The sequence below is a fragment of the Bubalus bubalis genome, chromosome 12, assembly GCF_019923935.1.
Source record: "Bubalus bubalis isolate 160015118507 breed Murrah chromosome 12, NDDB_SH_1, whole genome shotgun sequence".
NCBI classification, from domain to species: domain Eukaryota; kingdom Metazoa; phylum Chordata; class Mammalia; order Artiodactyla; family Bovidae; genus Bubalus; species Bubalus bubalis.
Genome location: NC_059168.1, coordinates 36565618 through 36593235, shown reverse-complemented (window position 1 = coordinate 36593235; position 27618 = coordinate 36565618). Strand labels below are relative to the sequence as shown.

Below are 27618 nucleotides of genomic sequence, written 5' to 3'. Positions count from 1 at the left end.
TAAGTCGCTTCAGTCGTGTCTGACTCTCTGCAACCCCATAGACGGCAGCCCACCAGACTCCCCCATCCCTGGGATTCTCCAGGCAAGAACACTGGAGTGGGTTGCCATTTCCTTCTGCAATGCATGAAAGTGAAAAGTGAAAGTGAAGTCACTCAGTCGTGTCCGACTCTTCGTGACCCCATGGACTGCAGTCTACCAGGCTCCTCTGCCCATGGGATTTTCCAGGCAAGAGTACTGGAGTGGGTTGCCATTGCCTTCTCTGATATGGACTCTTGGTGGCCCTTAAATCACCAGAGGCCTCTAGTTTCAGAGAGAATCACAACAAAGCAGTGTGATACAAGCAGTCCCCAGCTCCAACAGAGGACTGCTAGTCACAGTAACACATTTCTTAAGCTTCTCCTTTCCCTCTAAAAGCCCCTAGCAAGTAAGCTAGGGCCTGAGAAGCAAGAGGCTGGCGGTGTCAGAGCCAAGTCTTATCCCCCACACCCAACACACACAGACACACACACACAGAAGTACACACTCCAAGCCTATCCTGGGGAAGGAGAGAAGAGCTTTGAATCCCTTATGAGATTAGTTTGGAGAGGTTTTAATATCTAAAAGTGATCTGAGAGATATCAGATCTGCCTACTATGACACTAAGGGATGGAGAGAATGATTGGACAGGACATGGTTGAAAGCAGTAATAAAAGGAGATATCAAGCCTTTTTCTTATGTATCCTTCAGTTTGAGGGTTTTCAAATAAACTGGTTACCTAAAATATTTATTTAGTGCATAGTTTCTGTAAATTTTAAGTGTAGAAATAAAATAACACCATGGAGGGAAAAAGATATAGGCAAGAAATTTCACCTTTTTCTAGCTTTATCCTCTGAGGATGTTTCGTCTGTCCCTGAAAAGGACACCTTGGCAGCCTAGGGTCTCTGAGCACTGGGCAGGGAGACATGAACCCGGGGCCCTGGCTGCAGCGGTGGCACAGCTGCGGGCTCTGTGAAGCCCCCCTGCCTCTATGGTCTGGTTTCCTCTGCATCAGTGGCATCCCAGGTGCTCCCAGGATCCCCTCGACTTGCTTGTCAGTGACTCATAACCTGATCTTTGTAGGGACCAGAGCATGTGAAACACATCAAATGTAGGTTCAATACAACTCCAGTAATTTTCCCACATAAAACACCGGTTATGTAAGTAAGGAGAGTCCTTCACTCCAGAGTTTATGTGTTTCTCTAGAGGTCAGATTAAATCTCTCTTACGTTCCAAAGTGGAGAATGGACATTGATGATGTAGCAAGAGCCTGGTGTGGTGGCTGTGGGATGGGCAACCTGGGAGCCCTGAAGTCTCCACCCATCAGCCAATGGATCCTGGGAGCTGGCAGCAGGCTTCTTCACCACAGCTGTTTCGCCATCTCAGTATTAAAGGATGCGAGGAAATACACTGAAGCTCCTGTTGAAGGAGATGCTTATGGCGTCTTTATTTGCTCCTTAGAAAGTTTTTTAAAAGGTTATTATTAGAAGAAAAATAATAAAGAAAAATTTTAAATTAATTATTAAATATTTTCCATGTATGATAAGATACAGATAAAACTAGAACAGCACTCATTTACCTATACTCAGGTTTTTAAATGAACATTTGGCCACATTTGCTTCCAATTTAAAAACAATTAAGAAAAGGCAGGCAGGGAGGCAGGAAGGCAGGTAGAAGGAAGGGAGCCAGGAAGGGAAGGAAGAAGGGAAGGAAGCAAGGAAAACATCTAATTGCAGTTGAAATGCCTTCCCAGTCTCATGTGAGAAGATAATTACCACTCCTCAAAGGTAGTAACTTTCTTATTGTTCATGCACGGTTTTTCCTGCTCACATTTTTATATTCTTTCTACATATTTGTTTATGAGTATGTGTTTTAATATTTTACATAAAGGGTATCCTACTGAAAATGATTTTTTGTAACTTGTACTTTTCATATTCAGTGTTACCTTTTAGATTAATCTGTGTTGAAATAGGTAAATGTTATTTATTCATTGTAACTGGGCAAACTATTTCATGTATGGTGATGAAACCACAGTTATCTCTTCCACTCTTGGAGGATGGTAACCTTCCAACCTATTCACATTACAGCAAATGCTGCAGTGGGCACCCCTGTGTTGTATTTCCTTCAGTATCTGAGCAGCATATACCTGAAAGGGAAACTGACTTCTTGAAGGGTATGAGCGTCTTCTACATTACTATTTAGCAGATATTAAAAACTGCTCTTCTGAGTTATCGTGCAGGTTTATACCCCAACAAGTAATAGAGCAGAGTTCTTGTTCCTCAGCATCCCTGCCAACTTTTGGTATTACCAAACATTTGGACTTTAGTAATTTTGCTAAGTGTGAAATGGTATCGATCTCATTTGTGATTATCGTTGGCATTCCCTGATCACTGTCAAAGTTGAAGATCTTTTCATATGTTTATTAGTTTATCAAGGCTACTCTTTAAGTAGCTGTTTATAGCCTTTGCTCGCTTTTCCATTGGGTTGTGGCTATTTTCTTACTGATTTGTATTTCGAGCTATGAATGCTCTCTTTGTTGAAAATATGAGTTGTATGTATATTGTTTGTTCCGCTTCCTGCTGGCGAATGTGGCTGTCCTTCTTGTTGGAGTGGTAACAACTGAGACTTGGGTTCAGATATGGGGATGGAGAGAGAGTTAGCTCTTACTTGGCTTTGATTTTTGGTTGTTCAGGTGTATGCCAAAGCACTCATCACTAGCTCCAGCCCAGCTCACTACAAGTACTGCAGGGAGATTCGGGGCCCAAGCTGCTGGTAAAAAGTTACCTGTTTTTGTTTTCATCTCCGTGTACCTCATAGGAAAGGTAGTATTGTTTAGGAGAGCTTGGGATCCCAGTATCTGTGTTTCATGGCTCCCTGCATTCAAATCACCTGACGAAGTTCTAAAAATAATATTTTGGCCTTACCATAAAACCATTTAATCAGAATTTCTGAGGCTAGATTCCAGGAATCAATGTTTTAAAACTTTCCAGGTGATTCTAATGTGCAATCAGGGTGCTGAACTATTGCCTTAGACAGATACCATCTTCACCATGTCCCATGAGTATTTCTAACACTTTGAAGTCAAGACACCTGCCCTCATTAAGGCTTATTAATTAGCTTTGGGGATAGGTTGAGTTCTTTATGCAGATATGAAAAAACTATTAACACATGTATTTTTAAATGCCCAAGAGACTGATTTTTATGTGATCCAACAAAGCTTCCAGATCTCATGCAGTGTCAAGGTCAATAAGCTAGAGGGTCCTGTATTCCCACTGCCCACCCCCTCCATTATTTGATCTTTGTTTGGTCTCCTTGAAAGACAAAGATGCTCAGTCTGTAGCATTTTTGCAGCTGGAAGGGTGGTCCCTGGAGCCTGAAGACTTCATTTTATTCTGAGGTTTGTAGTCATGACCCTGCAGGATTTACAGTGTTTTTGTGTCCTAATTACTCCCTTCTCTATTTTCCAGTGAATCCATCAACTCAAAATCATTTCCACTGTGTTTTGGTTCCATGGAGGGTCCTTTGGCTCTGACCACCTTAGATCCCATTCTCCAGGGCACCTATGAGCTCCCCTCAGCTGCAGAGCCTTCTTGAAGGTTAGGCCAGAGGCCTCCTGCACACATCACAGGGGAACGGATGTTCTTGGGTGATGCTGGGTCTCCATGGACAAACTGTTGCCACATTTGCCTCTCAGTCCACTCCATCCCTCTCTCTAGGGCAAGAGACATGGTTTCCTCTTTGCATTGGTAGACTCTTCAAATGCAGTCCCAGAGCTCCTTGGGGTACATGGGCTTGAGATAACTGGACTGTTTCTAAAAAGACATGTGACTAAACCCTTGAAAGGAAATGTCTGCCGATGGGAACGACTAGGCTCTCCCTCCGTACTGTTTGACACTGCCAGGTCAATTACAGGAGGCCCACAGGGTCACTTTCCCCACCAGCCACCTCCCAGGGTCTATTCCTCCCTCAACAGCATTAATTTAAAAATTCTACTCAGCCACACTATTTAGCCTCTTCCCATGCTAGGGGCTTTTCCTTGATCTCGTTTTCCACTTCATTTGTGTTTTTTTTTTTTTTTTTCTTAAAAAAAAATGTTATTCTTTACCTCATGCTAATTATTTGCTTTGAGACTTGAGTTTCCTTTAAAATTTTTTCTCGATACTTCCTTCAGAAGGCTTATCCCACTCTGTAACCATTGGTGTTGCCTCAGAAGGATGGATCTGGAGGGGATAACAAGATTTTCACTTTTTATTAATAAAACCTTACTTTTTTAATATGGGCACATATTACTTCAGCAATTAAAATTATTTAAAAAATAAATTCAGTCATGAATAAAACTTAAAGCGCATCCTTTGGAATGTATGCAAACCCATTATATATGTTTTATGATAAACGTATATGTACATATATAAATACATGCATATAAATATGTTCATGCTTATAAAGCACTTAGGACACCACTGAGCACCTAGTAAAAACAAATGTGTGCCACCATTTAAGGAAGCAAAGTGAAAATGAAATTGCTCAGGCGTGTCTGACTCTTTGTGATAGCATGGACTATAGCCCACCAGGCTCCTCCATCCACGGAATTTTCCAGGCAAGAGTACTGGAGTGGGTTGCCATTTCCTTCTCCAGGGGATCTCCCTGACCCAGGGATTGAACCCGGGTTGAACCCGGGTCTCCTGCACTGTAGACAGCCACTTTTACTGTCTGAGCCACCAGGAATGCCCAAGGAAACAAACGGTTTGCCCTAAATCTGTATGTGAAAGGAAATTTTGAGTTAGGGGTGAAAATACAGTGCTTAGCCCAGTATGAAGCCTGTCATACTGCTGACGGATACATTCCGATGTTTTCTTTGTTCTCATTTGAGAAACTGGAATGAGTTAAAGTCAAGGAGCATGCTGAGGTTTAACTCGTAACATAGTTCCAAAGTGACACAAGGCATGATTTAAAGCCAGACAGCCTCCCCAGGTTTTTAGTTCTTAGTGGAAGTTGTCGTTCTTTGATTGATGACACAGGACTAGGGGTTCTGAACACCCATTGTGACTGACCCAGGGCCGAATGCAGCCAAGCAGATGGTTTGCTATGTTCTCCATACTTTTTCTGGTCCCAATTTAAACCCTTGAAGTTAAGTAGCTATGAGGTTGATCTAGGATGAACCCATCATCCACTGCTCTGGCCCCGAATCATCTGGGCTATTTCCAGGCCAGATCAGAACATCCTGAACTTTGAGAGTGACAGTGGACTTTGGGCCTTGACCAGAGCTTTGGTCACGTACAGAACTGGAGTTGGGCTCTAAGCTAAGATTCATTGGAGGTGGGAGGCAAAGTCACCCTGGAGCAGTCACAGGTGGGTTGGTCTGAATCAGACAGATTTCTGCTTAGACTACTGCCCAGCAGGGAGGTCAGGCTGGACCTGCTCCGACCCCAGCTCGGTGAGTTCAGCAAACTCTGAGTCAGCTGTTGTTTTGGCCCAGTTGAACTGGTATCAGTGTGGCTCTTCTAAGTTAGTTTTCCTTGAAGGCAACCAAAAATAGGATAAAATTGCATTTGCAGTATATTTTTTGCAAATAGATTTTTCTGTTCTTTTTCTAATACTCTTAGCTGCATTTCTTTTTTATTATAAAAATTTTCTGAATATTAAATAAACAAAAAACTGTAGGGGCTCTTGCAAAATTAACAAAAAAAAAGTGTAACTTGCCTTTTTTGGAATGAGAGATTCTTCAGGGACTTGTGAAAAAGTACAGGGTCTTCTTTCGTGTTCATAGGCACTAATTCAAAGAATTCAAATGTTCATGGATCAATAATGCTACAACTATTATAACTTCTGAGAGAATTCACCCTGCTGGGGTTTCTTTAAGGGAGAATATTTTTATGAGGCTTTACTTCGATGGGCAAGAATTAAGTGTTGATTCATGATTGCTTAGGGAGGGGTAGTTTGGGAACTTTCCTGATGACTGCATTCAGAGTGAGGAGCCAAGTCCAGCCCCTGGGGCCACAGAGTCATGTCCTTCCGGCTGTTCTAACTGTGGAGGGAAGTCCAGGAGCACCTCCCGTCCCTTGACAACTGGTAGGGTGGGGACCAGTCAGAAATACAAAGCGAAAGTACCAGAAGCTCCTGCCATCCATGTCCCAGGCTTAAATTCTTACTTGGCTTGTTCAGTTTCTTTTAGCCCCATGGGTTCCCTGGGGCTTTTCTAAAGGGATCTGGCTTTTCTAAAGGGATAGGAGTTTATTTATAATGACTTCAGGACAAAATCAGTCATGCTGGAAGTGAATTGTATGTAGGTTTAATATCTAAGATATTTAAGTATGTCAGTTTCATTCTCATTTCATGTAAGTTCTCTGAAGACATATCCTGGCCAAAATATTGATTGTAATATTTCCACATGGCCTGAGTACTTCTATTTTTTATTAAGAACAGATGTGCTCCTGGTTGGAGTGTGAGTCCCCTTATAAGCTGTGTATACTTGATAGCATAGCAGAAATTCAACAAATATCTGTAAATGAATAAAGAATAAAGGATAGATTCCACTGTGTTTTGAAGCATTTATCAAGGGCTTGTGTGTCCATGTATCAAGTGTCTTGATCAGACACAAACAGCTACCCCTAAATCTGGCCAGTCTCAACCTCATGCATGGTGTGTCATCCAAACAGGAGAACACCGTTCTCCTCGCTCCTAATCTAATGAGTTATTCTTGAGCATGACTTCAGGGTGTATTTCCATATTATACAATAGAGTTATCATATCTATATCAGGGTTTCTCATCCTGGGCACTATGGGCATTTTGAACCAGATAATTCTATGTAGAGGGGACTTTCCTATCCACTTTGGGATGTTAGCAACCTCCCTGGCCTCTATCCACCAGCTGCTGGCAGGACCCACCTCCCTAGTTATGACATCCAAAAATGTTGCTAGGTTGCCAGATTTCCTCTGGGGAAAAATCAACCTGTTAGAAACCATGGATCCATATAAAAGAATAATATATGGTTGTACCACCTTAAGCAATATTAAAATCACAGGAAAAACCCCAATAACCCTTTGTTGTTGTTCAGTAAAGGTATTCTGTAATATTCTGCTGCAAGAAACACACTCAGTGGACTTTTCTCTGAGAAGCAAGGCTTCTGTTTAGGGAAACAAAAAAGTGTTAGGACAGAGATGTGTAGTTATGAAACTTACCCCCAGAAAAGCATATTTGACTTCTTTTGAAACAAATAGAAAAATGAAGACCCAAAAAGTTATGAATGCTTCACATTAATAAAGTTAGTAATTAATAAAATAATAGTTGAGAAATGAATACAAGAAGGTAAGAATAGAAAACAGATACCTCTGTCTTTCTGCTCCAATCTCCCTTTCTCTTCCCAGAGCCCAAGACTTTCAACATTTTTCATTTCAAGGAAGAAAAAAAAAAGTTTACAGTCAGGAAAGTTTAAGCTTTACTTAGGGAGAATTGGAAAAGACAGAAGTGTGAACTCAAGGTGGCAAACAGGGTGCCGACTTGAAGTTAATGCCAGTTCCAAACAAATCAGAAGAAGGCCTGGGCTTTGCTTTCATGAAGAGAGTTTGAGACTATTTCTTATTTACCTCCCCTCCCTAGGAAGGCAGAATCTTCTTTTCCTCATGGTATACTGGCTACATATTTTGGAGATTGAGCTGTTTTTAGTTTAAATCTGATTGAATTTTCTCTCCTGGAGGGAACTTACTGTGACGGGTTTTTTTGGCCAACAGCTCTGTCCCGCCTTTGTTGAGGCTGACCTGTTGTGGTGATGCCAGGGACTCATTTACAGCCTTTTCCCTCGGTACACAGGGCGCCCACTCTTCACTGCACTATCCCGTTGTTCTGGAGAGAACAGTCCGGCCTTTGTCCTGCTGCTGAGGTCCCTGAATGGATTCAGGTTTCTGGTGAAGTGGGGGCCCGTTGTTACAGTAGTTACTGTCCTCTCCTTCAGAGGTGCCTGCGGATTTCAGCTCCTTTCCTTACTGAGTTGGCTCTTGAGAAAAGTCCTCAATGTGTTTGATGTCCTGAAGCTCTTGTGGCTCTTTATCTGAAAATGTAGACATTTTGAAGAATTTCTTAGCCTTTTCTTAAGCAGGCTTTTTATCCACTGAATGACTCTCTTTATGTGTCCCAGCCACTAACACCCTAAAGTTCAGAGGCATACAAGTAAAAAGAGACATTTGTATGAGGAACAAAATATTTCAGGACAACAGAATTTTTCATTATTTGTGACCTTTCATGACATTTCCCCTCTTACCATATTTCCATTTGTTTCTTAACTCATGTAGCTGCAGGCATTAATTCAGCAACAGCTGTATGCACAATACTTCATTGGGCACAGTGTGGGATACAGGGGTCCCTGGGAGGAAGGGGATCATAGTGGCCAAGATTTCAAAATTTGGGGATCTGAACATGTGCTGGGATTTAGAAAAGGCAGAGGAACCAGAGATCAAATTGCTGAATCATCAAAAAAGCAAGAGCGTTCCAGAAAAACATCTCCTGCTTTATTGACTTTGCCAAAGCCTTTAACTGTGTGGATCATGACAAACTGTGGAAAATTCTTCAAGAGATGGGAAACCAGACCACCTGACCTGCCTCCTGAGAAACCTGTATGCAGGTCAAGTAGCAACAGCTAGAACTGGACATGGAACAACAGACTGGTTCCAAATTGGGAAAGGAGTACGTCAAGGCTGTATATTGTTACCCTGCTTATTTAACTTATATGCAGAGTACATCATGAGAAATGCTGGACTGGATAAAGCACAAGCGGAAATCAAGATTGCCAGGAGAAATATCAGTAACCTCAGATATGCAGATGACACCAGTCTTATGTCAGAAAGTAAAAAAGTACTAAAGAGCCTTTTGATGAAAGTGAAAGTGGAGAGTGAAAAAGTTGGCTTAAAGCTCAACATTCAGAAACTAAGATCATGGCATCCGGTCCCATCACTTCATGGGAAATAGATGGGGAAACAGTGGAAACAGTGTCAGACTTTATTTTGGGGGGCTCCAAAATCACTGCAGATGGTGACTGTAGCCATGAAATTAAAAGACTCTTGCTCCTTGGAAGAAAAGTTATGACCAACCTAGACAGCATATTTAAAAGCAGAGACATTACTTTGTCAACAAAGGTCCATCTAGTCAAAGCTATGGTGTTTCCAGTAGTCATGTATGGATGTGAGAGTTGGACTATAAAGAAAGCTGAGTGACGAAGAATTGATGCTTTTGAACTGTGGTGTTGGAGTAGACTCTTGAGAGTCCCTTGGACTGCAAGGAGATCCAACCGGTCCATCCTAAAGGAAATCAGTCCTGAATATTCAATGGAAGGACTGATGCTGAAGCTGAAACTCCAATACTTTAGCTAGCTGATGCAAAGAACTGACCCATTTGAAGAGACCCTGATGCTGAGAAAGATTGAAGGCAGGAGGAGAAGAGGAAGACAGAGGATGAGATGATTGGATGGCATCACCAACTCAATGGACATGAGTTTGAGTAAGTTCTAGTAGTTGGTGATGGACAGGGAGGCCTGGCGTGCTGCAGTCCATGGGGTCACAAAGAGTTGGACACAACTGAGTGACTGAACTGAGCTGAACACATGTCAGCTTTGCCTCTTCTGGGCTATGTAATCTTGAGCAAGTCCTTTAACCTGTCTTAGCTTGAGTCCACAGCTGAAATATCAGAATACTAACAAAATCTACCTTATTGAGTTATTGTGAGAATTAATTGAGATATGCTGGCAAAGCACATACTGCCATGCGTGAGCATCTTTTCATTGCTCATTTGATACTAATTTTGAAAAGAAAGCAACTTGTGGACCAGAATAGAAGAAAGACATTTATGCAAAGAATTATATCATGTGGTAAAGAACAATACATTCTAGGAGAAGTAGAAAGGAGGGTATATCAGCAGAATAAATAACACTAGCTACTATAATGTACAAGCCTCAGGCCTGTGGTTTTGCATGGTAGGGATGGCTTTCCTCCAGGGGACTGGGTGGTCCTTGCTTCTTCCAACTTGTGGTCTTCTAGAGCTTTCGAATGATTCACTTCAAGGTACATAGGAAAAAAGACAAGGAAAGTAGAAAGGTGGGTAGGGAAAAGGAGGGTGTGTGCATGTGAGATACTGCTTGGGATGTTTTGTGGCTAGGTATGTCTTTATTGATGTGTGATAAATTGTTCCAAGTTGAGTAGCTTAAAACAGAACATTATCTCTTTGGTCAGAAATTCTGGAGCAGCTTAGCTGGGTGGCTCTAGCTTTGGGACTCTCACATGTCAAGATTTGGCTGGGTTGCAGTCATCTGAAGACTTGAATGAGGTTGGAGGAGCCTCTTCCAAGACAGCTCACTCACATGGCTGTTGGCAGATGGTCTCAGTTCCTTGCCATGTGGACCTTTCCATTGGGCTGTTTGAGAGTTCTTACAACATGGCAGCCGGCTTTCCCCAGAGCCAGGGATCTGAGAGAGAACAAGGAAGAAGTTCTCACACCTTATGATCTAGTCTTGGCAGTCGCATGCTGCCATTTTTGCTATATTTTTCACTAGAGGAGAATCACTAAGTCCAACCCACACTCAAGGGGAGAGGAATTAAGCTCCAGTTTTTCAAAGGAGTATTGAAGAATTTGTGGACCAAATATATAAAGAGCACAAAGCTCCTGAAACCCTTGAAATTTGCTAAGTGATAAGAGCAAAGTGAAAGGAATGTCTTTTATTTATAAGAAGCCCCTTTCAACCGCACCTGAGCTTATTTTAATTTTTAATGTGGTGCGGATTTTTTGAAAGCCTCTGAGGTTGAGGGGCTGGTTGCCAGGGGAACCAACTTTCAGCCTCATTCCTTTCAATCTCCAGTCAAGGGAGAAGGGCTAAAAGTTGTGTTAATCACCAATCATGGCTATAGGATGAAGTCTCCATAAAAGTCCCTAAATTATGGGGTTCAGAGAGCTTCCTGATTGGTGAGCATATCCATGTGCTAGGAGGGTGGTACAGCCCAACTTCACAGGGACAGACACTCTGATGCTTGGGACCCTTCTAGTCCTTGCCCTATGTATCTCTTGATCTGGCTGTTGATCTATTTTGTTTATAATATTATAAACTGGTAAATGTAAGTAAGTATTTCTCTGAGTTCTATGAGTCATTCTAGCAAATTATCAAACCTGAGGAGGGGGTCATGAGAACCCCAATTTATAGCCAGTCAGTCAGAAGTGCAGGTGGTAACTGGGACATGCAGTTGGTGTCTGAATGAGGGGGCAGTTTGTGGGACTGAATGCTGACTCCAGGTGGATGGGGTCAGAACTGGTCAAATTGCAGGATGCCCAGCTCTTTTGGGATAAAACCCACACATTTGGTCACAGAAGTGATTAAACTAGAGGAAAGCAAGTTTTCTTTCACAGCTTCTAATGCCTTCTTTGCTCCTCAATACCTGTGTGTCCTTGGGCAACTTAGTCTGTTTCAGCTTCAGTTTCTCCATCTGTGTAATAGGAACAATAATATATCTTTGAATAGGTATTAGGAGGATTTGATAAAACATGCATAAAATATTTAGGGCAGTAAATGGTAGCTCCAATGATCAATGGAGCCTTTTTATGGTGAAGGAAGAAACAGGCTGAGAGAGTTTTTAACAACTTGTTCCAAATCACATAGTAAATTAGGAACTGGATTAGAAACCCACATTAGAACCTCGCATGAACAAAGGCATAAAGGTCAGAAATATCACCTGGGCCTGGACCAGAGGTGGCAGAGGAAGATTTGGGCAGAGTGGGGCAAGGCAGCACCAGCCCTTGAAAGCAGGAGACCAGCTTGAGATGGTGGAGAAAGAAACAGCAACCCACTCTAGTATTCTCTGCTGGAGAATCCCATAGACAGAGGAGCTTGGCAGGCTACAGTCCATGGGATCACAGGAGTCTGACACGACTTAGCAACTAAATCACACACCACCACCAGCTTGAGATGGAAGCTACTCAGTTCTCAGGTAGGGTGGTGGTCTATGCAGACTTACTCTGAGGTTGGGTTGCAAATAGATGAATGATATAATTAATACAATAGACTTTGAATCAGGGCTAGGAATACAGTCATTCAGCCACCATACTCAGTGGAGAAAGATCTACTAAACAGCAACCAGAGTCTTTTCATGATTCTCAATCTGTAGTCAGGGAAACAAGGAGACTAAAAAAGACATTACCAAAGAAACACTGTTTTGAAAATATCCATAAAGGAAAGAGGGGAACTAGCTACGTATTCTGTGCCCACGTTCCCATGGCAGCACATGTCTGAATAGGACATTACACCCCAAAGCATGGGCATAATTGTGTGTGTGTGTTTGTGTGTGTGTCAAGGCAGGTATGGACAACCCACACCCAGCTCACATGAGTTGCAGTTGGGAGAAGGGGTGATAAGCATGTGGTCCCCTGTAGTATTCCTGTGGGTGAGGAATCCCCAGGAGCTTTTATTTTTCTTCTAAAACCCCCCAAATGTATACTCAAACCCAAACTTCTTTTCTGAGCTCCAGACCTAAATCCGACCTGCTTAGCAGACATTTTTATTTTCTTTGAATGTCACACAAACATCTCAAATTTCACATCCAAATCCAAAATCATGATTAAGAGCCTTTTTCTTATTAAACTGATTTATTTTTATTTTTTATTGAAGTATGGTTGATTTACAGTGTTGTGTTAATTACTGCTATACAGCAAAGTGATTCAGTTATGCATATATCATTCTTTTTAATATTCTTCCCCATTATGGTTTATGCTAGGATACTGAATATAGTTCTCTGTGCTATACAGTAGGACCATGTTGTTTATCCATTTGAGACATAAAAGCTTACATCTGCTAACCCCATCCTCCAACTCCATCCTCCCCAAACCCCCTCCTTGGCAACCACCAGTCTTTTCTCTTAAGTCCATGATTCTGTTTCTGTTTCATAAATAGGTTCATTTGTATCGTATTTTAAAATCCATATATAAGAGATATCATATGGAATTTGTCTTTTTCTTTCTAACTTACTTCACTTAGCATGATCTCTAGTTGCATCCATATTGCTGAAGATTGACATAATATTTCATCCTTTTATATGGCTGAGTTTAAACTGATTTTTAATCTAGTCTTCAGTATCTTAGTAAATGACACCACATCCATTCAGGTATTCAGTCCAAATACCTGGACATCATTTATGTTCTTCCTTTTACTTCACCAAGTCCTGTATTCTCATACCCCAGATATAAGCGGCCGTCTTCTAATAATCTAATCTCAGAAGTGACATACCATCGCTTCTGCTGTGTTCCGTTCATTAGAAGTGAGTCAGGAAGCCCAGACCACATGCAGGGAAGGGGGATTCCACATTTGGGGGCCATTTCAGAGGCTGCCCACAGCACTCCCACCACTGTTGGAGCAGGTTCTAACCCTATTGTGCTCCTCCAAGCCCCACCAGGATCTTCCTTCCCCTCATCCATGAGGCCTGCTGGAAATAGGGTGAATACTTCTTTTGGAGTCCAGTGGTTGGCAAAGGCCTAACAATGCTCTGCTGAACTGAGTTGAATTGTCCTCTCTAAGCCCTGGTCAGAGTGTATAAACTGTGCTGATCGTTGGGACTAAACTGAGGAGCTTCTTGAGCTTGTATCTCTTATGGCAAATGAGCTGTGGAGTAGCATCTCAGAAGTCATTTGGGGTGAGTATAGGAAACTGCTGGAACCTGGGGTCTTGCCTGTGAACAGATGGAAGGTGTTTTGGGTGGGGGTCAACTGTGTGTTGTCATGGAAGGAACTGAGGACATGGAGTCAGCTGAACTCTGGAATCACAGTACTCACTCACTGAGGGACCTTTGGCAGTTTGTCTTATCAATATATTAGCGTCTGAGATTCATCACTGAAAGAAACGTAAGATCTACCTTTACTATTGTTGTGAGAATCAAAGGAAGCATCTGGCATGTGGAGGCCACACATTTATTTTCCTTCCCTCCCTTCTCTTCTCAATCAGAGAGTCTCAACCTTTAGAGTCTCAACAAGCTGCCTGGGAGATTGCCAGCCTTATTTCACCCCCAAGAATCTGATCCAGTAGCCTGCAAATGGGACCAAGAAACCAGCATATTTAGATAGGGCCCTGGTGATCGATGAGGTGACCCAACAACCACACCTTGAAAAACAGTTTTCTGGAGGACACTGGAACTAGAGAAAAAAATAGAAGTCAAAGGATGAGGTCTCAGATGAATAGCAGGGGTCTTTTTCTGGCTACTTTATTATCTGGGTGGATGAGGAGAAATTGTTAGGAGCAGCCAGGCTACTTTCCAGGGATGTCGGTCACAGTGACCTGAGGCCAGAAACCATGTTGATAGTAGAAGCCTGGTTTTTAAGCTCAGTCAATGCAGTCTCCTTGTGTAAGGCCATAGGAGGAAACTGAGGGCCCCAGAAGTTGTGCGTTACCCAAGTCTAGAGGTGTTCATTTGTGACTTGATGTGTTCACTTATTCATTCATAAAATGAATGGCCTATTACATTGAAGCTTATATAAAAATACAGTGCAGGTTCTCTGCCCTCAAAAACAGATGTTATAACAATTTGAATCTCTATAAAGGATAACAGTATAGAATGGAGGAAAGTATAAACCGGGCAGTAGAAGGAACAAATTATATAGTTGCAGGAATATGGGAGTGTGTAAGTGCTTGTGTGCTTAGTTGACTCTCTTCTTTACGACCCATTGGACTGTAGCCTGCCTTGGCTTGCCTCTATGTCCATGGCACTTTTCAGGCAAGAATACTGGAGTGGGTTGCGTTTCCTTCTTCAGAGGATTATACCAACCCAGGGATCAAACCTGAGTCTCTTGTGTCTTCTGTGTTGCAGGCAGATTCTTTACCCCCAGAGCCATCAGGGAAGTCCCGGAACACAGAAGCTGTGGGTCCAAAAAAGATTTACTAGAACCCTCGGCAGTCAGCATGAGACTTGGAAAGGGGATTTGATTTGAGTAGATAGTGAGGGGAGGGCATTCCAGCTTTCCACCTTCAGCGAATACCTCTTTCTTGTGTATTGTTTTGTGAGTTATTGCATATCCTTTGGTCTGTTTTTATATGTGTTACTACACATTGTTGTTATTCAAACTTTACTGTTAATTGTAATATGTTCTGTTTTGGGAAAAAGCTAGGTGCTGCTATATTTCTTCTTTCTAGACAGTATTTTTTGGTAATTTCACCTGCATGTTTTCCCAAGTTAGAGTGAATTTCTAATGTTCTAAAAAAAATTTATTAGCATGTATAAAGCTTCTGATGTGACCAATTAATTAAGGAAGAATTAAAATTGCAGTATATAGTTTTCCTTTTCAAAAACTTTTTAAACTGCTTCCAGGCCTGCTTAGGTGCTGGCCCAGCACGCTGGATAAACTTGTATAGCCCCAGAGCATGTGAGGTGAGATTTTCCTCAAGAATGAGTCACACTGGCTATCCGGTCTTGGTGACCCAGAGGAATATTATCACCACAAAGCCAGGAAAGTTTTATCTCTAGAACTTTCTGCCACACAATGACAACCCTAATTGACAGGATTAAACTACAGACCGTTGCCAGGCACCAGAATGATAAAGTCAGAGTGTCTCCCAGCCTGATTTTCAAATCAGGTAAAAAGAAAGAGAGAGCCAAATTCAGCCTGTCTGCGTCCTGATGCCGCCTAGGTCTCTGAAGAGCTCTGGTCAATTACATGGGGCTTCATCGAGATGTTGTTAAAGAGAAAAAGGACTGACGTGTTTACCTCCTGTTACGTGCCAAGTGTTGTACAAATGTCAGTCCTTAAACCATACACCTGCTCTGTGTTTAAGTATACTCTCTCCCTTCTTTACCTCTTCTTCCAACAATCCCATGGGCAGTACATATTCTTAAATTAAGAGTTAAAGGTTAATTGCACATTGACACAGAGCAGTCACTAATCTATTTGACTCCAAGGTCCATGCCTTTCTTCATCTACTACACTATTCAGCCCCAACACCAAGCCCAAGATGGCACACATCAGTGTACAGATATAAACAGACATATAGATTGTCCAGAAATATTGGGAGATATGCACTTCCATTGAGGAAGTAATGACTGTGAGTTTTCCAGGAGAAAGAATACCCATAAAACCTTGCAATGCAGTGATCTTAGGAGTGTGCTGGAGCATCTTGTATTGGCTTGCTAGACTTGTTTCAGTTTTCAGGAATTTTGTGAGCAAGTTGTTAACACAGCCATTATTAGAAATATGTAACCATTAAATAGATCTTATTTAAAAATGTCATTTTTACAACTCAGTGCTTCCTAATATTTTATTATATTCACTATTAACCTCTGTTCTTGAGGTAGAAATACTGTATAATGGTATCCTGCTGTGTACACTTCTTCCCAACTGATATGCAGTGATGTTTGTTGATAGCTTGAAGTTGGCTATGGGAGTTATACCACACTATGGAAATCAGTAAATATTGGGTTGGCAAAAAAGTTCGTTGGGGTTCGTAACATGTTATGGAAAACTTTAACAAACTTTTTGGCCAACCCAGTATTATAAACCAGGGCATAGTTTCTCCAGAAGTCAGTTGTTATACATTCACCAACCACGGGGCAGTAGCCATACAGGTGTTGTTATGAAATAAAAGATTCATAAGGACTAATGAATATCATCCACTGGCCACTCCATAGAGACCTGGTTGGGAAGTCAGAAGAACAGAAAGTCTGGAAAGTTGGTGAGCTGAGTAGTAAAGACTCCTTATATCAGAAGAACACTTGGTCTTTCACACAACTGCAGCACAAAGATTCTTGTGTGAGCTTGACGGTGGCCCTGAAAGGGAGAGCCTGTGCCTCATTTCTTGTGTTTACAGTAACAAAAGCCCTGGAGTGTGTTTAATATTCTGCTTTCTGGGCCTCAGTGCTAATGGCCAAGAAAGGGCACCCCTGGCTGGTGAGGTGTGTGGTCACATACTCACAGCAGGTTGTAGAGCATGGTATCTGGCTGACTTTCTTTAGCTCACTGTGTTTGGCTCCTGATGCTGGGCACTGCCAGCCCATTGCTCCAAAGTATGTGCACTGGTTTATTCTGGGTAACTGTCACCAAAGGTCAGATTTAAACCTCCATGGAAATAAGGTATTTGGAAGTGAGTCAGAATAATTGGGAAGGGGTTCAGAAACAAAACTCATGGTCTCCAATGTAAAGTCATTCCTGTACTCTAGTGCCAAGAGAAGGGACCATAAAGTAAACTTGAAATTTTAGGGTAAATATGGTCTTGGTTGTGGTGGTGGTTTAGTCGCTAAGTCATGTCTGACTCTTGCAATCCCAAGGACTGTAGCCTTCCAGGCTCCTCTGTCCATGGGATTCTCCAGGCGAGGATACTGGAGTGGGTTGCCATTTCCTTCACCAGAGGATCTTCCCAACCCAGGAATTGAATCCTGGTCTCCTGCACTGCAGGATTGCTCTTTACCAACTGAGCTATGAGGGAAGACCCAACTATGGTCTTAGGGATCCTCAAACTTAGTAAGTAGATACCCATGACAGGAACGTAGGTAAGATTTCTGTGGATATTATTTCTCTTCAATTATGTTTGTAAAAAAAAAAATTACCAAGTGATTCATATCACTGTAAAAATTTTGAACAATATTTGAGATTATAAAGCTGAAGGGAGTTGCCTCTTTATCCTAGCTTTCATGGAATAATCACAATATGTATCCCTCCAGAACTTTATCTCAGAGAAGGCAATGGCACCCTACTCCAATACTCTTGCCTGGAAAGTCCCACGGACGGAGGAACCTGGTGGGCTGCAGTCCATGGGGTCGCGAAGAGTTGGACACGACTGAGCGACTTCACTTTTACTTTTCACTTTCATGCATTGGAGAAGGAAATGGCAACCCACTCCAGTGTTCTTGCCTGGAGAATCCCAGGGATGGGGGAGCCTGGTGGGCTGCCATCTACGGGGTCGCACAGAGTCAGACACGACTGAAGCAGCAGCAGCAGAACTTTATCTACACACACACACGCACACACACCCTGCTACCTACCTATATAATTTGAAAAATTTTAGGTAAAAAATAGGATCATACTGTCTCCATAAATATTGGATAGTTTGGTGACTTGTTTAGTTCACAGTATATCTTAGACGATCTGACCCATGCTTTTTGTGTGCATTAGAGAATTCAGTCATGTCAGATCAGATCAGACCAGTTGCTCAGTCATGTCCGACTCTTTGCGACCCCATGAATCGCAGCACGCCAGGCCTCCCTGTCCATCACCAACTCCCGGAGTTCACTAAGACTCACGTCCATTGAGTCAGTGATGCCATCCAGCCATCTCATCCTCTGTCGTCCCCTTCTCCTCCTGCCCCCAATCCCTCCCAGCATCAGAGTCTTTTCCAATGAGTCAACTCTTCGCATGAGGTGGCCAAAGTACTGGGGTTTCAGCTTTAGCATCATTCCTTCCAAAGAAATCCCAGGGCTGATCTCCTTCAGAATGGACTGGTTGGATCTCCTTGCAGTCCAAGGGACTCTCAAGAGTCTTCTCCAACACAACAGTTCAAAAGCATCAATTCTTTGGTGCTCAGCCTTCTTCACAGTCCAACTCTCACATCCATACATGACCACAGGAAAAACCATAGCCCTGACTAGACGAACCTTTGTTGGCAAAGTAATGTGTCTGCTTTTGAATATGCTGTCTAGGTTGGTCATAACTTTCCTTCCAAGGAGTAAGCGTCTTTTAATTTCATGGCTGCAGTCACCATCTGTAGTGATTTTGGGGCCCAGAAAAATAAAGTCTGACACTGTTTCCCCATCTATTTCCCATGAAGTGATGGGACCGGATGCGATGATCTTCGTTTTCTGAATGTTGAGCTTTAAGCCAACTTTTTCACTCTCTACTTTCACTTTCATCAAGAGCCGTGTTAGTTCCTCTTCACTTTTTGCCATAAGGGTGGTGTCATCTGCATATCTGAGGTTATTGGTATTTCTCCCAGCAATCTTGATTCCAGCTTGTATTTCTTCCAGTCCAGCGTTTCTCATGATGTACTCTGCATATAAGTTAAATAAGCAGGGTGACAATATACAGCCTTGATGAACTCCTTTTCCTATTTGGAACCAGTCTGTGGTTCCATGTCCAGTTCTAACTGTTGCTTCCTGACCTGCATACAAATTTCTCAAGAGGCAGATCAGGTGGTCTGGTATTCCCATCTCTTTCAGAATTTTCCACAGTTTATTGTGATCCACACAGTCAAAGGTTTTGGCATAGTCAATAAAGCAGAAATAGATGCTTTTCTGGAACTCTCTTGCTTTTTCCATGATCCAGCGGATGTTGGCAATTTGATCTCTGGTTCCTCTGCCTTTTCTAAAACCAGCTTGACCATCAGGAAGTTCATGGTTCACATATTGCTGAAGCCTGGCTTGGAGAATTTCGAGCATTACTTTACTAGTGTGTGAGATGAGTGCAATTGTGCAGTAGTTTGAGCATTCTTTGGCATTGCCTTTCTTAGGGATTGGAATGAAAACTGACCTTTTCCAGTCCTGTGGCCACTGCTGAGTTTTCCAAATTTGCTGGCATATTGAGTACAGCACTTTCACAGCATCCTCTTTCAGGATTTGAAATAGCTCAACTGGGATTCCATCACCTCCACTAGCTTTGTTAGTAGTGATGTTTTCTAAGGCCCACTTGACTTCACATTCCAGGATGTCTGGCTCTAGGTCAGTGATCACACCATCGTGATTATCTGGGTCGTGAAGATCTTTTTTGTACAGTTCTGTCATGTCAGTGTACCATAATATATTTAAAGAGTTCTCTATTGAAGAACATTGAAGTTTTCTTCAATGATATACAGTTAAAATTATATAGTTGATAATCATCCTTATAAGTATGTTCTTGTTTATAGTATAGTTATTTCTGTAGGATAGCTTCTAAGAAATAAAATTGTAGGGTAAAAATGTATGTGCATCTACACTTTTTATTTTGTCAAATATCCCTTCAAAAGAGTTGTTCCTGTTACATTCCCATGACCTTAGGGTAAAATATGTACCCACCCCCCTTATCCTCACCAACATTTTATATAAGCAGTCTTAAATTTTGGCTCAACTCGGGTGAAAACTTGTGTCTTGTTCTTATTTTACAATTATTTGACATTATTTACACATTTTAAAATATTTGTCCTTTGAATTCCCTGTTCATGCCCTTTGGCTTTTTCATATTTATTTGAATACAAAATATTCATTTTTTAATTTTATTTTACTGATTTGTATGAGTTCTTTATATAGAACTTTTAATATCTTTATGTATTAAGGAATATATTAATATTTTGTTATATGCTTCCAAAATTTTCTCTCTGCCATTTATCTTTTATCTTTAGTAGAGCTATATTTTTGGCCATATTAGCATTTAACATTTTTTGTAGAAAAATCTCATCTGTTCCTTCTGGGTTTGGGGGCCTTGTTATGGATTTTTTTTAAAGGCTGATAAGGGGAAGCCTTAAAGTCTGACTAAATGAATGTCATAAAGTAATAGCCAGGATTTACTTAATACTTCACTAGATAAACCTTAAAAAATGTTTTCCAGGTAAGATTAAGAAATGTTTTTCACAGCTCAGGGAAGAAAATGCTGAGTAGAAAGCTGCACTGAGCCTTCTGTGCATGGGAGTGGAGCGAGGGAGGCAAACAGGACCCGGAAAGGTGTCTTGGTGTATTCATTTCATCTCTGGAGCCAATATTTAGCACTGCCGTATTCTGTCTTTATTTGCCACATTAAAAGAAGAGAAAGAGAATGAGAAGTCTGTCAAGTGCTCTGCATTTGAAAAGTGACCACTTTTTCAAGGCCAGGCCCATCCCAGTTTTCTCTTTCTGACACACAGTTGAGGATAATGTATGACATCCTTCTAAAGGGACCAAATTGGGAACTGGTTGATGTTTCAGTTCAGTCCAGTTGCTCAGTCATGTCTGACTCATTGCTTGCCCATGAACTGCAGCACACCAGGCTTCCCTATCCATCACCAGCTCCCAGGGCTTGCTCAAACTTATGTCCATTGAGTCAGTGATGCCATCCAGCCATCTCATCCTCTGTTGTCCCCTTCTCCTCCTGCCCAATCTTTCCCAGCATCAGGGTCTTTTCTAACGAGTTAGTTCTTCACCTCAGGTGGCCAAAGTATTGGAACTTCAGTATCAGTCCTTCCAGTGAATATTCAGGACTGATCTCCTTTAGGATTGACTGATTTGTTCTCCTTGCAGTCCAAAGGACTCTCAAGAGTATTCTCCAACACCACAGTTCAAAAATGTCAATTCTTTGGCACTCAGCTTTCTTTATGGTCCAACTCTCACATCCATATGTGATTACTGGGAAAACAATAGCCTTGACTAGATGGACCTTTGTTGGCAAAATAATGTCTCTGCTTTTTAATATTCTGTCTAGTTTGGTCATAACTTTTCTTCCAAGGAGCAAGTGTCTTTTAATTTCATGGCCGCAGTCACCATCTGCAGTGATTTTGGAGCCCCCCAAAAATAAAGTCTCTCACTATTTCCATTGTTTCCCCATCTATTTATCATGAAGTGATGGGACTGGATGCCATGATCTTCGTTTTCTGAATGTTGAGTTGTAAGCCAGCTTTTTCACTCTCCTCTTTCACTTTCATCAAGAGGCTCTTTAGTTCTTCTTCACTTTCTGCCATAAGGGTGGTGCCATCTGCATATCTAAGGTTATTGATATTAACCCTGGCAGTCTTGATGTTCTAGCTTGTGCTTTATCCAGTCCAGCATTTCTCATGATATACTCTGCATATAAGTTAAATAAGTAGGGTGACAATATACAGCCTTGACGTATTCCTTTCCCTATTTGGAACCAGCCTATTGTTCCATGTCCAGTTTCTAGCTGTTGCTGCTTGACCTGCATACAGGTTTCTCAGGAGGTAGGTCAGGTGGTCTGGTATTCCCATCTCTTGAAGAATTTTCCACAGTTTGTTATGATCCACACAGTCAAAGGCTTTGGCTAAGTCAGTAAAGCAGAAGTAGATGTTTTTCTGGAATTCTTTTGCTTTTTATATGATCCAGTGGATGTTGGCAATTGATCTCTGGTTCCCCTGCCTTTTCTAAATCCAGCTTGAAAATTCATGAGTTCTTGGTTCATGTATTGTTGAAACCTGGCTTGGAGAATTTTGAGCATTACTTTGCTGCTGCTGCTAAGTCGCTTCAGTCATGTCTGACTCTGTGCGACCCCATAGACGGCAGCCCACCAGGCTCCCTGTCCCTGGGATTCTCCAGGCAAGAACACTGGAGTGGGTTGCCATTTCCTTCTCCAATGCATGAAAGTGAAAAGAGAAAGTGAAGTTGCTCAGTCGTGTCTGACTCTTAGTGACCCCATGGACTGCAGCCTATCAGGCTCCTCCATCCATGGGATTTTCCAGGCAAGAGTACTGGAGTGGGGTGCCATTGCCTTACTTTGCTAGCATGTGAGATAAGTGCAGTTGTGCGGTAGTTTGAACATTCTTCGGCATTGCCTTTCTTTGGGATTGGAATGAAAGCTAACCTTTTCCAGTCCTGTGGTCACTGCTGAGTTTTCTAAATTTGCTGTCATATTGAGTGCAGCACTTTCCCAGTGTCATCTTTTAAGATTGGAAATAGCTCAACTGGGATTCCATCACCTCCACTAGCTTTGTTTGCAGTGATACTTCCTAAGGCCCAGTTGACCTTGCACTCCAAGATGTCTGATTCTAGGTAAGTGATCACACCATTGTGGTTATCTGGGTCATGAAGATCTGTTTTGTATAGTTCTTCTCTTCTTAATATCTTCTGCTTCTGGTTGATATTTAAATTCTTTAAATGGAAATAAACAATGTTGTTATTTTGAAAGGAATTAGCCAGTCTCTGAGAAACATAGGGCATATGTATTGGTTCTCTAAGCATTATTTTGCCTTTACTTTAAGTATTAAAATCCTTATGCTCCTTTTGCCCTGGGATAGTTTTTCTTTTTACTTGAAATTATGACCAAATGAGAATGTACCAGCAGTTATTAAATATCATTTCTCGAGTGGATAACTCAAATCTAATTACTCAAAATGCCTTCTATTAAATAGGGCTCCCAGTAGATGGGTATATAATTGCTGGAAATAGCTCATAATAGAATGAGAAAGAAGAAAAGACATTCACTTTCAACATTTAGGATTGTATCTGTAAGAATTATAGTGTAGAGCAAGAAATGCTTAGTTTAGACAAGACTGTAAAACCAGTTACTATAGAGGATAAGAAAAAGAAAAGAACATTGCAGGAGGCATGTTGTGTAGTAAAATACAAGTTAAGATAATTGGAGAGGAAGCGAGAAACACTACACTTGTGATGCAGGTGTCTGTATGCCATTGCCTAGGCACTGAGCAGTAAAGAAGGCGAACTTGCTGTCTTGCACCCAGAATGAAGTAGGACCTCATGGGTATTCCTGAGACTTGATGTGGAAACTCACTGCCAGGAATGGAAGGACAAGCGTTGCCCAAGAGAAACAGACTATTAGGAAGATAAAATAGGAATAGAAATTTAAAAATCGAGGACGGCACTGTGCTGATGAATGTCTGGGTACAGACAAGGGGAGGGAGGGTTGGTCAGAAGCAGCCCAGAGCTTGGCAGCACCCACCCAACTTATTGGGCAGCTTCAACTGTTTGATTATTTTGCTAAGTCTCCTTAGTCCATAGACATATGTGTAGGTCACAGATGCCATACTAAGGAGTTCTGTCTTCATTTGGTGAAGAGCTGCCTAAATTTCTGAGGAGAAGATGGCCTGTTGGGGTGCTGTATTTAAGAAGACAGAGTGGAGATGATTCTTTGAATTAGGGCAGCAGCAGTGGAAATCCGAGAAGCACTGATAGAGCACCTATTGTATGCCAGGCAGGCTACACAGTAGGCCCTGCAGATGCAGAGTATAGAGACAAACACCAAGTATGAGCTACAAAGTGACACCCAAACTGGAAAACAATGGGATGTACAGAAAGGAACAGTTCGTTCTGCTGGGAGTTGAAGGGGGAGCCTCAGAGAGGGTGATAGCTGAGCTAGGTCTAGGAGGAATCAGAAACATGTTACAGACGTGGGGGATGTGAGAAGGCGTGGACAGTCCAGGCCAAGGAAACAGTGTGAATAAAGGCACAGAAGCTTGAACATTCCTGGCATATTCTAGAAAGAGCGAGTAGCTCCAGGTCTGAGCGCAGGTCATTGGGCTGGGGGATGGGTGGATGGGGAAAGGCTACCTGGCTGTGAAGATCCTATAAGTTCTTCTGGCAGCAATGGGGAGCTTTTAGAGGGTTTTTAGCAAGGCTGAGACTGATCAGAATCTGCAAAGACCAAACCTGGCCGTACTGCAGAGTATGTGCAGGGTGTGAGAAGCTAAAGACAGGCAGATCAGTTAGGAGACCATTGTCTTTAGATGAGTGAGCGGTAGATCCTGAGCTAGGAAAGGAAGAGGTAATGGAAATAGAAGATAGGAAACAGATGAAATAGAACTTGGTGACTAACTGGAGGTGGAACATGAAAGTTTCTGACCTACTGGGTAGCCGATTTTGCTGTTCATCTAAAGGCAGAAATGAGGGACGGGGAGTATAGGAGGCAGGGACGAGTCTGAGTTGGGACATGGTGAGTGTTCCAGTTATCTGTGGCAGTACAGTGAATGAATCCAAACACGGTGACACAGGATAACGATCACTTTAATATATAGTTATACGTGGCTCATCTGCTCCTGATCTTCGGCCTCCGCTGGAGACTGGGGATGACTCAGATGATTGGGACAGGAAGAGCTGGAAGGGCAGGAGCCACTTCCAAGATGAGCTTTCTCCTGCTGTTTCTGGCACCTTAGTGGAGGAGACTGGAAGGCTGGCCTCAGCCCAGGCTGGTACAATGCCTGCATGTGCCCTTCACGTGGCAGCCTCGGGGAAGTGACTTCTCACGCGGTGGCTCACTGTGTCAGTGGACAGTGGGCTTTAATGACCTAGCCTTGGAAGTTTGATGTCATCACTTCTATCTTGGTCTGTTGCTCTAAGCAGTCACATGCCCACTTAAATTCAAGGCGAGGGGCCACAGTCACCTCTCGATAGGGAGAGTGTCAAAAAGTTGCAGGCTATGTTTTGAAACTAAATAAATAAATTTGAGAGAATAAAAAACAAAAGGACAAATGTGAGACACTGATGGACTCTACAGATCTCAGCAGCTGGTAGAATATTAGGTTAAGGAGGAAGGAAGACTTAAAGCTGAATATGCATGTCAAAATTTCCCACATTATAACATTATTGCTAGAATCAGAGGGCAGATTGGAATCAGACTACCCAGGTTTGAATACCAGCTCCATTGCATGTTAGCCATGTGATCAGAGACAAGCTACGTAATATCCTTGTGCCCCATTTTCCTTATGTTATCCCATTTTAATGGGTGTAATAATAGTAACCTACTTCAAAGGGTTGGTGAGGATTCCAGTAAGACCTGTGAAGTTCATGGACCAGTATCAGGCACATCGTACCTTCAATGCATGTTAGCAGTTACTGTTTATGAAGCATTCCACATGCATCATCTCACTTATTCCTTACCAGGACCGTCTGATGTATCTGTTCACATTATCATTGTTTAACAGCTGAAGGTGGGAGAGGTTAGGTGACATTTGCAAGGTCACACAGCTGGCAAGTGACTGAGTGGTAACTCGGAAACCTGCTTTCCTGCTTGACTGGAGTTGGCTGTTCCCAGGCAGCCAGCACAACTGCTCCCCAGGCAGAAGCCTCAGGCCCACTCCTGCGCCCACCCACACTGTGGGATTCGCTTCCTGGCAAAGCCACTGTGTTTCTGGCATTGATGTCGTCCTCCTGGGAGATGCCATCATGGCTGCCTAGGCCCTCGCCCACCGCCGGCATGTCTGATATTTACTAGAGGCGAGATGCGGACAACTGTGACAGCAGGTGTGACTCCTGCTGCTTGAAGACTGCTTGAAGTCTCCAGACTGTTGCATTTGCTCTGGAGTCGGAGTCGGGTGGGGTCAAGCCAGTGGGAACTGGTAACTGGACGCTTCAGTGTGCCTCTGCTCCCTCTGAACCCAGCACCAGAGCAGATGCCGAGCCCAGATGTTCCTGCCGCCTTTCTGGGCACAAATGGCTGTGGAGGTTGGGGGCTCCTAAATAAGATGGGCCTGCCTTTCCCTGAAAAACCCAATGCAAGCCAGCACCCTGGGGAATGCTGGCAGCCTCCAGCGGCGGTCCCAGCTGGGTGGTCCCTCTCATGCTTTGGAGTCTCTGGCCTAGCTCAGGCCTTTTCTTAACCTCAACTTGCCCCATCTTCCTTATTTGGGGGGCTCAAAATCAAACAAGGAAATACTGAGGACAGTGGTGGGTTTTTTCTTCCTGCTTGAGCAGCCTAAAACATCTGTGAGAAAATGAATCTTAGCCCATAAGAGACCCTGAAACTGTGGGGAAAGGAATAACAATGTCCCCTGCTTCCTGTTAAAGGTCGCCCTCCAGGCCCTGAGGAATTTTTCCTGAATTACAAAGGAGGAGCAGATCAAATGCCTGTCATAACACTCTTCAGAAAACAAGGAGCAACCAGAAGTTTCCATTCATCTAAGGAATCTTTGAAAATCCTGCCTTGGGTGGAGTGACATTTGGTAACAATAAAAACAGTCCCCTTGGCAGAGGCCCAGGGCACAGCCGGAGCTGACCAGTGGCCTGTTCCTCCAGGGGTGGGGCCTCACCTCTTCATGCTTCCAGGAAGTTCCCAAGAACGTCAGGAACCCTGTCTGGTCTTGCTGGGTCCCAGCCCGCCCTCCACCCAGGCTTCCTGTCCACCCCCATCACAAGAGAAGGCACCTTTAAACCAGCGCTTTCCTCTTCTAAAGGCCAGTGAGGCTTCACCTCTCCTCAGTGTAAGCAGACTGGAAGGAATCACCAGACAGAGCGCCTCACAGATTCATATTTTCAACAAGTTATTTGGGTTCCAGCCCACTTCAGATCCTGAGGGGTGGAATCCTAGATGGCAAAACCAAAAAATTACCATGTCAGCTGTGCGGCAACTGGTCTGAGTGAATACACTTGCTACTCTTCTCTTGATGGTTTTGTGTTTTTTTTTTTTTTAAACAAAGCTCTAAAATAACAACTAATATTTCAAAACAAAATATGTGCTTTTAAATGAATATGCAAAGTAATTTTTATAATTAACATCTCGTGATTCCTACAACATTTTTGTAGAGGTAATAGGAGATTTTATGTCCTTTTCCTCCTTCTCTCTGAAAAATGTAATTTTGCTGTCTTTTTATAGCTGGCAGCACTGAAATATAAGACTGAAGTAGCATAGAATTACCAGGTGTTTTTGTACTGTTGAATTTACTGGTAGTGATGTTAGGAGCAAAATGAATAAAGGAACTTCCCACTTGACCATCCAGCAGTGGGACACCCCTCCTTGCCATCACTGAATTCTTTTGTCTAGCAACTTCGGCATGATTGATGTGATGAGAAATGTTAGCATGACACTGATGTAAAACACTCTGGCCTAGGAAGGAATGTATTTCATACACACACACACATATATATAAAAATATGCATTCAGAAGTATTCTTTTTCTCTCCTTAAAACAATGCTCCCCTGTAACCATGGAATTGTTCCTAGTTATTTAAACAATTTTTATTTGCCCATTAAAATTTTCATAAAATCATG

General features: G+C 42.5%; 1 long non-coding RNA gene across 1 annotated transcript; it reads left to right on the top strand.

Moving 5' to 3' along the window:
* The first annotated feature begins 183 nt into the window (after window positions 1-183).
* LOC123464762 lies at window positions 184-27618 on the top strand. The gene is made up of 2 exons (XR_006639787.1): window positions 184-1802; window positions 26419-27618. It is a non-coding gene; the product is annotated as an uncharacterized LOC123464762 (long non-coding RNA).